We start from the raw sequence: 15,943 nt of genomic DNA on the forward strand, positions 1-15,943 counted from the left end.
CCTCCTGCTAAACAAAAGCATGTTTTTTAGGAGGGAAGAAAAAAAAAGCCTACAGTTGCTTCCCCCAGTCTCCCTTTAGAAAGACGCTCGCTCTCCTGGCAGATGGATTTCAATATGCTGTCTCCCAAATCTTAAACAACTCTGAAAATACAAAGTTCGCTTATACCAACGGTCCATATATATCTACACCTCTCGATTCCCTGTCTCTTTAACTGGCACTTTGAACTAGTGAGCACCTCTTTAATCTTGCCCCATTATCATCCTAATAGCACCTCCCGATATTCATAAATGTCTAGCAAGACTTTCAGCTATTTGGTATGAAGAAGAAATATCCAGCTAAATTGAGAAGATTACCACATCACCACATAAATCAGTGACAGGCCGCGTGTTATTACAGTTGATTTTTGTTGACAGTTGGCTGTAGGCAGTTGTGTTTCAAATGCCTTTTTTCTCTGGGAAATTAAACAAAATTCCATGCAAAATGCAGCCCTCCAGTTCAAAAACTGTAAATCCAAAATTAGCATTTCATACTTTAAAAGGTAGCACAGCACAATTTTCCATTGAAAGGTCTGTACAGTTGTCACAAATGGGTGCTTCACACATGACACTAATGCTACCGATGCCTTTTAAGAAAGCCACCTTTCTCTGATATTATTTTCTTCTCCTAATAATCTGCATACACTATAGTTCATCCCTACGGAAAAGAAAGAGAGCTCACTTACTTATCTCTCATATGGGAGCATTATGCTTTCAGCAATTCAGACAGATAGGCTGGCTGGGAGGGGGGCGCGTTGCCGAAGCCTCCACGATAAGAGGGAAGGAATCGTGGCCAGCGAAAGGTTAATCTTCCCTCTCCAAGTCCCTCCTTCTGTCTTGGCATAACCTGGAGAGCAAAGAAAATGCCAGACTTACAAAGTGAAAAGACACACCGGCGCTAAAGCGTTGCCGCTGCGTCGTGCGGCGCTTCGCGCGCAGGGCCACGCGTGACCTAATTAACAAAAAGCCGTCGCAGAAAGTCAGGGAAGCAGCTTGGGTGACACCAGAGAGGACCAGAACTTGCGAAGGAATGTCTGCTTCCAGCAGCTGCTGATCTGCCAGTTCTGGCTCAGAGAGCGCCCGCTGCTAAGCCAATTTTTAGGGACTGTGGTGTCAGCAAGTTGATTGAGCTGCAGTAGTCGAGACAGAGCGCCTTCCCCTTCTCCAGACAGATCCTGGGGGCATCGGCTTTGTCTTGGGCGGTAGCCTGGAGAAATCACCACCACAAGAAGTTCACATTTTTGGCTATGGATATACATATATATATATATATATATAACACAGGGAATTGAGGCAGAGAACTGCTCTGCCTACTCCTGGGCATGGGGACAGACGTGTAATGCAGTTTGTCAGCCAAAAGATGTTATATGTGTCTTCACACAAACACTCTGCTGGCAGCTCACTGGCTTCTGGCCACACAGCCCAACGTCCCCTGGTCAGAAGTGCTGGGCTGAAAACCAGATCGCCAGCCAATTGCATCTGCTTCATCCTCCCCCAGTGTTCAAGGGCAGGGGCGTGGTGGCCTGTGTAAGGGATCATCCCTTCTCCCAGCCCTGTCCTCAGAGGGGAGCCAAGGATGGAGAGCCCACCTGCTGACCTCTGAGCTGGGTAATCCCGCTGCTTGTCACTGAGAGGGAAGTGTGCTCACAGTAGCCAGTGCCAATAAAATTAAGCATTTCAGTCAACATTGAAATGTTTAATCTGAATTCACCATCAGGCATTTTAAACAGCTGCCTCGCTCTCATTTGCTCGTGGCTGGGTCAAGGTTTAGTTTTTACAGCCTGTGCCAAACCCTTCCCTGTTGTAACTCTGCTGACAGAACAGGACAAGATGTCCACGGGAGCCTGGCCCCAGTCACACGTGGTGTGTCACCCATATGAAAAAGCTCTTGACCCTCTGCTAGAAGTTGGATTTGCACCTGATTACAGGCAAAGACAAAATCAATGGAGTCAAATAATCACAGGGAGATACTGGTTTCTTACCAGTTGCCCAACTGGGGAAAAAGTACTCAGCCAAGAAGGATGGAAAGTGGCAGCAGAAGAGAGCACAGTGAATATGATAGAGCAATCCTGGGTTTCCTGTTGAGGAGAGGTTGGAAACAGGACAAAACTTTGCTGTTGAGTGAGCTGCAGCCTACAGGGAGTGATTGAATGATTTGAGGCAGCGCTTGTTCAACGCTGGAAATATTTATACTTAAGATCTGTAGGGAATATCATAGAAAGGGCTATGACACTAATACTTTATCTTCTAACTCTATGTGCACATTTAATATCTGATTCCCAATGAATACTTCTCACACAGTTTTGAAACACACAAGAGGTGACCTCCCATTTCTGCTTGGGACCAGCTCTTCAGGAAAACCAGGCAGTGAGGAGACACAGACCAAGCTGGCAATGTGAAAGAGCACGGTCCACAGGGAAAACAAGAGGCCCACCAAAAAATGCCCAGCATGAACACAAAACAGCAAAAACCAAAGCAGGTTTTAAGTACAAAGCTGCCCATTCTGATAAAGATGAGGAACCAGTACATGATCACTGGGGAGAGGAGGCTGAGCTGAACCAGACAGTGTTGCCAAGAACGAGGAGAGCTCTGATTGTAGGCAGAAGATGACTCTGTGTGCACAGGCAGGTGTTTTGTGCCACATGAAAAGCCTAAGAAGTGGGGCAGCTCCCTGTGCCTTCAGACATGAGACAGGCTGTTCACTCCATGGTACAGGAGAGCCCTCCGCCAGGGCCGTGCTCATGCAAGGACAGGGAAAGGCTGATAAGAGGAGGGAGATTTGGGAGCCCAGGTGTCATCCCACCCCGACCAGAGGAAGGCATCAGGGTGCCAGGGGCTAATGAAGAATACACAAGGGCTTTGCTTGAGGAGGAGCCCAGTGACAAAGCCCAGCTTTGTTGTGCCAAGGCATCAAACAGCCTTGCAGGACAACCAGAAAACTTGCCTGAAGAACATGTCAACAGCAGAAATTATCCTTCAACAGAGGAGATGAGGCAATCTGGGGTGGTGACAGTGGGAGCAGGGGAAGCAAAGGAAGTGTGGGCAGCCTGACCCACAGCCATGGCAGAGCAGGTTGCTCCAGAGAGCCTACACAGTGCTGGAAATGGAAAGCCTTCTCGTGCTGTCCCCTGACATGCAGTTCTTTGAGATGTTCGTATCTCCAAAGCCTCTGGGTTTAGCAGCACTAGAGACATTGTGTAAAGGGGAGAGCCTCTGGGTTTGCTGTTTCAGTGAATGCAAAGAGTGCAAGCCACCCCTCTGCTCCCTGGCATCCTTTCCTGCACAGCCCAGGTGTTTGCATCTCAACAGCAATTTTTGTACTGAACCCAGCAAGATGCAATGGAATCCCAGTGCTTGTTTCGCAGAGACATCCGGCTTCGAGGGAAAGATCACACTCAGCTTTGGATTGTAAGCCCAGGCATGTCATAAGAACAAGTCAATTACTCCACAAATGAGGGGAAATACTCTACAAATTTTAGCTGAACTAAGTAGAGAAGAGAAATGAATCTGTAAATCATCAAATGGTGTGCCTGTTTATAATTATTATAATGCAAGTAGTATAATGTTAGCTGAGCAAGATAATTTTTGTGTGTTTTGGGATTTCCTAGTTTGCATCTTTCTGCCTACAGGTCTAGATCTCCAGGGCAGGTAATTTTCTTTTCCCTGATGTCTCATAAAGAGAAAGAAATGTTGAATATAAAACCTGACAGGAAGTTTTTCCTTTCGAAGTATAGTTCATGTGGTTGTCTAGAAAACACAGTTCAAATGCTGTTCTTTACTTTGTTCCTACAAGTTGTGAGTAATACACACATTTGTTCACACGACAAAGGCTGTGCTCGTGACAGTAGCCTTGGAACAATGTCAGGTGGCTGTTACTTACAGGACTGGAGTCCTGTGGTCTCTCCCAACTCCAAGCTCATCTGTGTTAGGAGCTGGAGCTGGGTTTAACTGCTGGCCAAATCACAGAGGTGTGCAGGCTTCATGCACTGCCTTGAGTTGGGGTGCCCAGAAAACTCTTCAGGAACAAATAAATTTATAAAATATCCTAGGGGATGTATGAGAATTGGAGCTGAAATTTAGTATTTTCTAACTGCTCTCACCCTTCCTCCTGGGACTGCTGCTGATCTTTGATCACTTCCCTCATTTACAAATGCTGTCATCTCACCATTCTCCTTCCACTCCATATCATTAATACAAATCTGGAAACAATGGCTTTCTCCCTGCTAAAACATTGCAACATCCCACTATTTGTTTCCTCTTCTAAAACGGATCATTCATTATAACCCATATCCCCCGAAGAATTTTATCACTTGAAACCTGTTTGCAGTGAATCTAAAGTAGCTGGGAAATCATCTCCTCAGAAATTCCTGCGTACGCTGGAGCCGACTTCTCCTGGAAGCCCAATAAAGTGTTGAGTCCCTCTGCAGGCAATATCCATTTTTCTTCTTTCTGATACAGTCTCCGGCAGTAACCCCTGCAGCTGTGCACGATCCATTTTTTTTTTTTTTTTTCTGCTGAAATTCACTGCTCAGCTCTGTTAGCTCTTGTACCCACTTCATCCCAGAGAGTTGGGATAATTGCCTCCTTGCTTCGGCGTTCCACCACCTCCAAGCTTATCGCAGAGGTCAGCTTTTCTTTTATCTCTCCTATAACCAACTCGTTATTTGCTGCTTTCTCTTGCAAGGGACAGGCTGCTGCTCCCTGACTCCTGCCCCATTCCACTTTTCCTGGTGTTTGTGCACCTCGTTTGAATATTTCTCCCTAAAAGGACAATCTTTACCTCTCAGCATTTGAATTTAGTATTTTACTTTGTAGTCCGTGGTCCCCAGCACCAGCAGAGGCTTGGGTGAACACTGACCTGTGTGATGAGGTATCACCAAAATGCTTACACCTGCAGTTCAAGAGTCGTGTGAGCAGAGAATTTCCCCAAAAATCCAGGCAGCCATTAGGGCCACGGAAGACTTTGTTTAATAAATTAAATACGAGTAACATGCTCACTGTTTTTTGTACCTGAGAAAGGTTATGCGACCTAGTAATGTTAAGATACATTCAGAGTGAGGCTTGGGACTCAAATTGCTCAAATGTTGGTAGAAAAGAAAGGAATGAATATAAAACAAAATAATGCAGAAAATGTTCTACACTGTTAAGGGTGAATGCAGCTATGGCTGTGCAATATTTACCATTGGGAGGCTTGGACCAAATCTCCCTTTGAACTACTCACAGTCAAGAATAAACCCTATTGTCAGTATGTGAAAATTTGAAGTGCAGAAAGGGCAACCATCCCTTACAAGTCCCCAGACTATCTAAATACTATTGAAGACACTTTAAAACAGATGCAGATGATGAAAGTCTGAGCTATCCTACAGAACTTTTTCTCAGGACATACGGTTTTTTAAAATAACAGCAAATCTGGACAACTGAGGAGTGGGTAATAAGGTCTGGAAAGCACAGGCAGAGCCAGGCTTACTAAAATCAGCCTTGAAGTGTCGCTCACAAATTGTCACCAAAGCACTGTGAGAGGAGTGCAGACAGGGCAACTTTTGCAGAGATACCAATGACACTCATACTTCCAGGGGCTTTCAGAGGATGTTATGTACCCATTTCCCCGTTTGAAAATGTGCCTCTTCACACAAAACAAGAGATCTTTGCATTTTTAAATAACACACGTCAAATCTCGCTCATGTAAAACCTCTCCTCCAGCGCTCCGCCGAGCAGCAGTGGTGCTGTCTGAAAATACAGATGTTTTCTGGAAATGCGGGTGTCTCCAGCTTTTCAGTCCATGTCAATGCAATGCAGTTGAATTTCTTAATCAATGATAATTCACTGTAGTATTGATGATGACACTCACTGTGCATAGAGACATAAAACCCCAATTTTTTGCTGTTGCTTAATGTCATCGTGAAGTTCAGACAGGCTGGATCGTCCCACACTTGGCACACCAGGATGAAACCTGGCTTCCTCCTGAGGCCACCAGAACAGCAGAAGAGTAAAATCCAGTCCCACAACTGCCACCAGCCAGCACAGTAACCCTGAATCACTTCATTTGCTTTCTTCCCCTCACAACATTTTCTGTTTAAATCTGAAGTTCTGTAAGACAGGAAATGTTTTCCTTCAATGGGCTGTGCACAGTTCCTGCCATGGTGGGACTCCTGTCTCGGCCAGGACCTTGAGGTAGTGGGGTAAGAAATCAAGCAGAAAGAGCTGGCAGGAGAGAAGCAGCACCCCTTGGCCTCAGCAGAAATCTGATTTCGGACGGGGTTTGTTTTAATCCAAAAGAGCAAAATATGCTTGGGTACTGTTCAACTCTAAGCATTCCTTGCCACCTCTGTTTCCTAAGGTGAGTGAAAAGGAAGCCTGTGCCACCACAGAGGGGAATTTGGGTCTTGCAAATGACTCTGTTTCTTTGTCCAAGAGGCCACACTGGGGGCCATGGCTTCACGAAGGGTCTGTGAGCGTGGCAGCTCCTCTCACTTCTCAGTTTGCTTTCAGGAGCAAACTGCAGGCCGCACATTGCCACACAGCGCTAAGGCACAGAGCCTCCCGACCCCTGGGGCCTCAGCCACGGCCATGCGAGCAGCAGACAGACACCAGGAGCCTCTGAAGAGCCACTGGGGCCTCTTGGCCACTCCACACCCAACACCTGCCAGGCAGGGCCCGGTGGAAAGCCCCGTGGCCACCTCAAAGGCACGGCCAGCAGCCTCAGCAGCAGGTCTGCTGCCATGTCACTCATCCCCAGCACGGAGGGGATGTTCAGGGCCAACTCTCAGGGACAAAACACTCCGAGCACAAACACCTCCCAGCACAGGTCCCACAGGGCAACTCGTGCACTGCCTGGCAGCTGGTGGCAGCAGGGATGTGACATCCTTGGTTCTTGCTGGCAAAGCCACCAGCCTGTGGCCACGGCAAGAGGATGACCTGATGATCTGCTGCCTGTGCCTGGGGACAGCTGAGCCCCAGCCTGGCTGGCATGTCCCACAGAGCATCCTCCTGCACCTCACATCAGCCACATTTACGGGCACCACCACCACACTTGGTGCATTTGCAGGGCCCCACCATGGCTAAAGTGATCTTTTACACTTCCCACGAGTGGGCATGAGGAAGGCACACTCCTCTTCATGTACTTGTTGCTTCAGACCTGTTTCCACCTCCGAAACACGCTGGTGTCGTTCAGCGTGGCTGGCCCTGCGGATGTGAGCAGGGCGTGTGTTCAGCTTCTCATCCGAAATATTTGCATGAGCTGCTGGTTTCCTCTCTCCCCACTGGGGACAGGAGGCTTTCTCTCACTTCTCTATTTCATCGTGATCTATAGAAGCAAGTTCAAAAGGGCAGGAGCCAGGGTCTCACATCCTGATGCTTTGCCTCACCCTGGTGAAAAGTTATTGGTGTCAGTATGGCTACAGCTGCTCGCTTCCCCCCCAGCCTCTTTAATTTCTGTCCCTTTGCCCCACTTGATGACAAAAAATAATGATCTTTTACATTCCCTCTCTGACTACTTTATTTCTCACACTCCCAGGAAAACTTATATACACTCAAACATACCTGTACACACACCCCTACATGCCATCTGTTGGTTAACTCCTGAAAAAAAAGTCTTTATCTGCTCTGAAGGTATGGGTGGGTTGTGGCCTTCAGCCTTACTGGCTTTTAAAAAGCTACCAGTGATAATTTCTGTAACAGTTTGCACCAGATTAACATAAAAACTTTGGTCTGAAGAGCGTTTTCTTTTTTCTTCGTGACAAAAACCGTGGTTTGCACTCTGCATTTCTTAGCCCAATAAAAGCTGTGCTATGCGTGGTACCTCAAATTCCCCACTCTCCATCCCAGAGCAATCTGTCTCTGTATCACACTCCCGGTCTCCCCGTCTGAGCACCTATAAAGGGACTGCCAAATAAAATGTTGTGAACGCTGCTCTCCGTTCTCACTCACTAAAACTTTGTTGAATTTGCTTGGTTTGACACCTATTACAGCTCAAAGGCTGTTTGCTTCTCCCCTGCAGGGTTGTGGAAGCGGCAAAAGTAGCGGGGAAGGAAAAATCTTCAAACCAGCTCACTGCATTCTCTCTTTAAACGGCTGAACAGAAGTGTTGAAGTCTCAAAGTTTTGCTTTTCTCTGAGTTTTGTTTTTCAGGGCTTTTTTTAATCACTGGCTGCCACAATTCAAAATGCCTCATCCTGTATCAGCAGAATTTAGTCACACTGATAATTCAGATTTCCAGGCAAGATACTTGGAGTGAGCTTTCCTTATGGTTTTCCTCTAATACCAAGAGTTCAGATAATTTCAATCTAACAATTGACTTCATTCTCTTGCTTGAGTTTTCCTCTTCCCCCAGTGGCAGGAGAAAAAGGGAAAAAAAAAAAAAAAAAAAAGAAAAATAAACACGATTTTTATTGCATGGAAAATGCCTGAGGGAAACAAACTAAATTCAGCACTAACTTGCAAAGGCAGATTTTAAAGTTGCAAAATCAGAGCATAATTTGGCCCAATATTCTGCTTCAGTGCTTGGCTCAGTGGAGAAACCAGGACGTGTTTTTTCCTGCCCAGGAATTATTGTTAAAATGAAAAATGAGTTTTCATAGACAGGGAAGTATCATTGCTGCAAGCAAGCATGAACAATGCTGAATCTCGGTCATGCGTAAAACCCAAGAAGTGGCCAAAAAAGTGCTTTTCTGAGCAAGCTGGCAATCCCTGCTTTGGAAAGTTGTGCCATACCCCACGCCAACTCGCTCCACCAGCGCTGGCTGTGGAAATTGCTCTCCTTGAAACAACATCTACCTAATTTGTAGCAGTTAATAACTAACAGCATATAATTTTAAAACCCAGCCACACTTTGCTGGTTCCTGCTTTTAATTAAACCTTACTCCTAGCAGTGAACGGAGTGGGGATGGGGTAGGTGGGATGCCGGAGCTGCAGCCTGCGATGAGCAGGGCCAGCAGTGGTACCCGACAGGACCCCCTCTTCTTCTCCTAAGTGTGCATGTTAATTCAGAGTCCTGTCAATCAGGGCTGGTTACTGTGGCAATGGTGGGCCTAAACTGATGAAGAGCCACTCACGCCTCTCTGCGAGCAGGGATGAGGAAGCCCACGGTCAGAGCCCAGCCACAGAGCTCCTCTGGATCAAGACATGTGATGGTAAGTTAATGATGTATTAAAAATCCATGTTAATTAATGCGATTTTTTAAATTATAGCTTTTGCTCACACCATAACTGGTATGCAAGTGGCAGGAGGGCTGGAGCGAGCAGCTGCCACCTCCTCAGTGCCTGGCACAGCCACTACCAGCCCTACACGCCCTCCGTCGAGGCCAGGAAACAAAACAGTGACATACGTTCCAGGGCACCCTGAATAACCAGCAGTGTGGACATCACTCAAGCATTCAAGCAGAGCTTTTCCTGGGCCTGGAGCAGCTCGGTGCCCCTTGCCACCACTTGAGCCTTTGTGCAGGGAAATCCGGGGAGGTTGGGACCGAAGGTCCCCGGCCATCAAAGCTCCTCCGTCTTGCGGGAGGCGGCGGAGTTTTGGCGTGCAGGGTCTGGAGGCGATTCTTTCTCTGCTGCTGAATTTGTTTTGCAGTTGCAGTATGTCTCTGTCCATGTGCCATTAAGAGCTCAATTCTTTTATTCGCCCCCCCCCCGCCCCGCCTTTTTAAAACATCATGTTTATGCAAGTGGACAGGAGGCTCTCATATCTGGGTCACACGTTTGCTGGAGGTCATTGAAAGGCTACAAAATGGAGCATGCCTAATTCTGCTATTTCAGAAGTTTTCTCACATGTACTCAAGACAATTATGCCTATTAAATGAGTTCATTAAATTTCAGAAACCCTTTGAAATTCTGACGTACCAAAAAAATACGCTGAACTCCTTCCATTTCTTCTGACACCTCCTACAAATGCTCTGATCCAAGGGGGTGATGGACACTGCAGTTTGGCTGCCCGTGATATGGCAAACATATTAAGCATGTCCTGTCTCCACTGCAAGCCAAATAAACTAAGTAAATAAAACAGGGCATCAAGGTCCATCAAGTGACCTTTTGCAGCATCACTGTCACTGGCCCAAGCACCACTCTACCAAGAATAATTTAGAGACACAGGGTAAATGTCACCGATGCTCCTTAAGAGCTGTGGGGTTTGAGACAGGATGGGACACTCAAGGCTTTTCCAGGACTGAGAACTGGCTCGGTGCTGAGCTGCAAACTTCAGGGATGCAGGAGGAAAGCACAGGCAGGCTCTGTGTCATCTCCTCTGTGCTGCCCTGGGGGCAGCTGTGTGGGACATCCCTATCCCTGCCCTCCCAAAGGAGCACAGGGACTTGCAGAAGGTCATTTTTTTAGGCTAGGGTGCACAGGGAGAAAGGAGGACATAACCAAGTCATGGAGAACAGGCAGAACCATCTCATCAGGAAGGGGCTTTTCCCACAATGAATCATCCTGATACTGAGCATCAGGAACTGTGAGTGAACAGGAGCTGTGGGTGCCCAGTCTCTACAGGCACATCCCACAAATGCTGAGGTACCATGCACTAACCACATGTGAATACTTCTTGGTTTACAATGCATGGAAACAGAAGTTAATAGCCAATTGTTGCAATATTAGTCATGCACAGACATCAGGTCATGGGATTGCTTTGGCATCAACAAGTTCTATGAGCCTACAAAGAAAGCAGAGTGTTGCTTAGGGGAGCATGCCTCGAGCAGCACTGTCACTTCTGGGGAACTGTGTATGGACTCAACAGCAATTTGGAAATTAAAATGTACACACGCTCATTAAGACGTGTTTCTTTCTGGTGCGTAAGAGAGCATTTATCATAGTTGGCCCACACCAACAATCAGCTTTGGACAGAAGCCACCTTTCCTAATGAATGGGAGGGAACAGTTTTTAATCTCTCTGAGATCTCTTATCAATTGATTTTGGATGATGTATGGGAGGTTTTGTTCTCCAAGAATTACGATACTCCTCGAGTGGCAGCAGAGACCCAATATTTTCATTGTGTGGCTTTGTCTCCTGACATGATGCCATTTGGTCTTGACACGGTAGCAGCCTTCCTGCAGATTCTTTCCCATTGTCTCCCATTATCCTTGCCTCCTTTGCATTGTCCAGCCTTCCCTGTGATTGCACTAACACAGATCTAAACAAACAAGGGAGGGGGGAATAAACCAGCTGATACTTTTGATGAATTCCAGCCACAAAATATTAAAAGGATGGTTTTAAAGCTCTGTGCTTGCTGACACGGTGAGAATGAACCTGCCTGGGAGTCACATCAAGCCCCTAAATGGTACCTGTGAACGAAGGTGGCCAGAAGGCACTAAACTGGCACTGAAGAGAGAGCCTTTGATCAGGTCCTCAGGAAACACTTCCTCTGTCTTCCTGAAGTGTAACTTTAGACCAGGCTCTACCAAGGCCACTTCACTCTTTTGTGCATCCCCTTGAGCTCAGTGGTGAATGAGCTGAAGCCTGCTCTGTTTCCTGTGCTAGGTGGCACGTGTCAAGGATCCCTGCGATCACTTTTGTTCCCTGCTTTATCTAAAGAGCTCCTTGCAGGAGCCCGGGGTGTCAGTGGCCGTGAAAAGAGCACAGCTGGAATATTGCAGTATTTTATATCCTCTGGGCAGACAATTAACTGAGCCCCATTAGTGGCTGGAGTCTCAGGCCTGCATCCAAACAATAGCAAGGAGGTGTCAGATCTCCCTCAGGAAAGCAGGAATGCCAGTCTCCTCATGGGAGATTCCAAAGCTGCTGGAAGCCTGGTGGCTCTGCCCCATGTGTTCAGAAGGACAGAAGTGGGCACTGGAAGGGTGTGGGTGGACAGAAGACCTCTACAGCAGCTCTAAATACCCCCAAATTGCTCACATAGCTCCAGTGAGGGGTCGCTCTGGCTCCTCCCTAAGGCAAGAGAAATTTTGTGCTCAGTGCCACTGGGCAGATCTTTAGTCCTTGAGCCCCTCTACCAGCTCTTGCAGGATCATCCCTCAGGATGTGGTCCCGGGTGAAAGCAAAGAAAAGGGGGACAGCAGAAAAATGGGACAAGAAAGAAAAACAGTACAGTGTCTTTTGGTCAGATGCTATGGATTTCAGCATCTCAGGCTGCTACAGGAGGAAGGAGCACAGTGACCAGCCCAAGAGAAATTCCCTCAGTTCCTCTGGATAAACACACACAGGAGTTTCTGCTCCCGCACATGGATTTCCACGTCTCCACATGACGATCAGCTCCAGGAGAATAATGTCATACAAGATGTCAAAAACAAGAAGCAACATGCTAGAAGAGTGCCACTTGGAAATAAAGCCCTGCTTTTATTGGATAGCTGATCTGCTAAAAGCAGTTATTTGAAATATCTGCAGATCGTTGGGATCCGTGAATAATTGCTATCTGCACATCTCAAATTCTTTACAGTTTTTGCTGTTACATAGCTCTGCATGTCTATAAATAGTAGAGCAATGTCGCTCACTGCATAATACAGTCTCTGTGTTTTTACAACTCATCATGAACTTCTATGTAATTTATTTTTTATTGAAGAATTCCAATTAATGGCTTCCTGGTGATTTTAAAGCCTCAAATTATCAGTCTCTGAAAACAAAGCAGAGAACATAATTATCATAAACCGAGAATTTTTCATTTTGAGGCTTATCTGTTTGTGCTAAGTATCTTGTCTGTAAGTAATTAGTGCCTTTATTTTTTTCAGTAAAAATAATGACCATTCTATGCTGCACATCCAAATTCCACTAACTGCTAGATGTACTGTATACATTATATTTGAAAATGCACCACCTTGGACCAGCTTTAAAGTATTTCATCAAATGATAATGGCGACAACAAAATACATCTGTTTGTTGGAATAAATTATGTGACATATCAAAAAAAAAAAAAAAAGCTATTATATCTTTTTCTCTTCTAAGAGTAAAAAGCCTTTAAAGAACATGCACATTTATTACCATGGTGGCGTCGGATGATGGTGAGCTGCTTTTAGGCTATTTATAATTCCCTAGTTGCTGATCAGGACTGATCAGGGGATGGTATAGATGGACAGAGCACCCTTTACTTGATGTCTGTCTGTACTGGTGCATCTCTGCACTGTGCTTAGTGCACCCAACCCAAGGCTGGAAGCCGAGGTAGGTAACAGGAGAAATCTGCAGCACCTCTCCCAAGCACTCCTTGTAAAGAGGGAATTTAAACACAACAGTGAGATCCTGCTCCTGAAAACCCGGGGAAACAGGGTGGATTGGGATATTTAGAGTCACTCCAGTGCCAAAAGCACTGGTATTTTCTTGAGGGACAGAACTTAGCATGAGTTTCCTGCACAGTCTCCCCTGCATGCTCAGTGCCTGTCTGTGTTTGCAGGTGGGATGAGTTTTCCCAGCTCCAGGTAAATCAGTTTATAACCTGCATTGTGAGGGCTGGTCCTGCCTGCCATCACTGGAACTGAGCAATTTCTGTGCTGTGTGGGCCCCCAGATAGATCAGGAGTCCCCAACAGCAAGGGTGGAGGGAGACCTTGGCCAGATCTCTCATCCCACATTTACTCTACACATCCAGAGCATCCTCTAAGCATCCACAGAGGAAGGTGGGGACCAAGCCCTAAAGGAGGAGGAGTATGCCCTGTACCAGCCCTACTCAGCATTGCCACAAGTCTAACACACAGAGCCCTGCTTTATCTCCCTGCCTTGTACAGTAATGCCTTTTCTATTGTGGCATCAAGCAAAGAAATCACACAGTCAATAATCCAGCAGCAATGCATGTTGGATAAAGTGGGGAGGAATGAATTAGGAAGACAGTGAGGATACTGCCCTGGGAGAATGTGTTCCTGGTGATCTGTGGACTCTCCTCAAGAGCAAGCTCATTTCCAGATCGCCCCAGACTGTTAATCAAATAACAGCCTGAGATAGGCTGGTCTCTACTAGACACTGCACCCCCTGCAATGCCTGCAAACAGGTATGGAGCAACTCCCTGCTTTCACTTTTATAAAGGATTCTGCTGATTGTAGTAGAAACTTCCTAAAGAGAGTGAATTTTGAAGTGAACCCAAGGTAAAATGCTAACGCCATAATTTTAAACCATAAATAAACATGCCTTAAATATCTAAAGTCAAGTTAGAGTAACATCAGCTCCCCACTCTGGCTGGCTCCCGGCTCTGTAAGAAGTGGGATGGTGCACAGGGTGGGACAGTGAATGTCCCTCGGCATCTGAAGGGGGTTCAAGGTCCCTTCCCATCCTGACCATGGCACAGATCAGAGCTGGTGACTGTCCAGCCCCAGCTCACACCTTCTGCATCCTTGAACCAAGATCCCGGGCTCCACTTCTGAGTTCCCTCTCATTTTGGCAGACATCCAGGCCAGCTGCTAAAATAAATCTTTTTTTTTTTTCCTTCCCCTGCGAGCCCTGACGTTCTCCTACTGCAGAAAGGTAGCAATAGCAGTGGTGTTTCTTGGCTTTCATCCTGGCTGTGTGATCCACCCCGAGCCACCTCTCCCCACGTCTCCAGCCCGCATTCCCAGGCTGCAGGATGAAGGAGAGCTCGCCGTCTGCCTTGCAGTCTCTTTGCTCCCAGGCACTAAGTAAATGTCAGCTTTTTTCACTGTGTTACATACATTGTTAATTTTAAAAAGAAATCCAATATCATTGTTTTTCATGCTAGCTGAGATGACTCTGAAATTTAATAAAAATAGTGGAATTTTTCATTAATGGCAGCCAGGGTTTAAGCCAGCACTAACTTTCCATAGCAGCAAGAGCAGATGAAAGGAGGTCATCCTCATCTTGTTATATTGCAACTGTCCTCAGTCACAATTTCAATGGCAATGAATTCAAATGCAGCCCTTTTGCTTCACTGAATTAGCATAAATAAACTGGCACAAGGGAAAGGGACACCCCAAGCACCTAGAAACATTAGATCAAATAATATTTTCTGTAAGACAAAAATGCAAGAGCAAGAAAATTATGTGAGATACTTTTTCTTGGTCAGGCATTTCTCTCGCTGGCAGGGAGGGAAAAACTAGGGATAATTAGGGTAGGAACGTGGCTGAAGCATCCTGCAGAGTCACCTTGCTTCTGTGGCAGCCAATCCTAAAGGAAATCCTTCTCCAGTGAGCACCCACCTGAACTGCAGGGCTGAGCAGGTAGGTGCACCACTCTTGGAGAAATTACTACACCATCATCCGTAGTATCTGAATATCTTCAGAGCAGATACCAGCATGGACTTTGCCTTCCCTGACTGCAGCCCTGTGGTCTGCCACCACCACATGAAGGATGAAAACTAAGGGGAAGAATGTGAAAAGAATATTTTGCTTGCAAATTATATTTTCTTTATGGTTGTTGCTGGGAAAAAAAAAGAACCAAACCTACATCAAAACTGTGCTGTGAGGCATTTGTTCTTTCAACTTTGTTGTTGTAAAAGGCTCCCCAGGTCTCACCCATGTCTGAGGCCAAAGTAAGTAAGGCTCTTCCTCTCCCCCAACTCTTCCATTACTAAATCAGCAGTTTATCATCCCCTCTCCCAAGGCCACCATTGAGTGGCCACCTCACAGCACGCTTACAGTCAGCAGAAAAATCAGGAATGTCAGCCAGTGGCCATCCATGCTGCACTGGCTGACATGTGGGACTTGGAGCAGGACCAGCAAGATGCTCATCCCTCTCCCAGCCAGGTCATCTACCAATCAAGGAAATGCTTTTCCTGAGCCTCTTCTTTGGACAGAACCAGATCAGTTCCAAAAGGAAGAGCAATACCTGCTCTCTCCATGACAGGGTTACCCCTTTTGTATGTAAAGATCCGTATAAATGCTCCCGAGTTGGTGGGAGGGAGGGTGGTGTGGAAAACAGAGAGCAAACAACCCTCCCCAGTGAACTCCCAAAGAGCCTGCCCAACTCCAGTGTCACACACACTTTTATTTCAGCATCTGTGTCTTCCCATCAGCAAGACCTTTGTCTAAC

At 46.5% G+C, this 15,943-nt stretch overlaps 1 long non-coding RNA gene across 5 annotated transcripts in view; it reads right to left on the reverse strand.

Moving 5' to 3' along the window:
• The window catches only part of LOC119698844, a 193,687-nt gene that overhangs the window by 116,665 nt on the left and 61,079 nt on the right, over positions 1 to 15,943 (reverse strand). For all 5 annotated transcript variants that reach the window (XR_005256288.1, XR_005256285.1, XR_005256287.1 and 2 more), the window contains exon 5: positions 723 to 883. This is a non-coding gene — a long non-coding RNA (uncharacterized LOC119698844). The remainder of the gene's footprint in view (positions 1 to 722; positions 884 to 15,943) is intronic.

This window comes from Motacilla alba, chromosome 3, assembly GCF_015832195.1.
Source record: "Motacilla alba alba isolate MOTALB_02 chromosome 3, Motacilla_alba_V1.0_pri, whole genome shotgun sequence".
Taxonomy (NCBI): domain Eukaryota; kingdom Metazoa; phylum Chordata; class Aves; order Passeriformes; family Motacillidae; genus Motacilla; species Motacilla alba.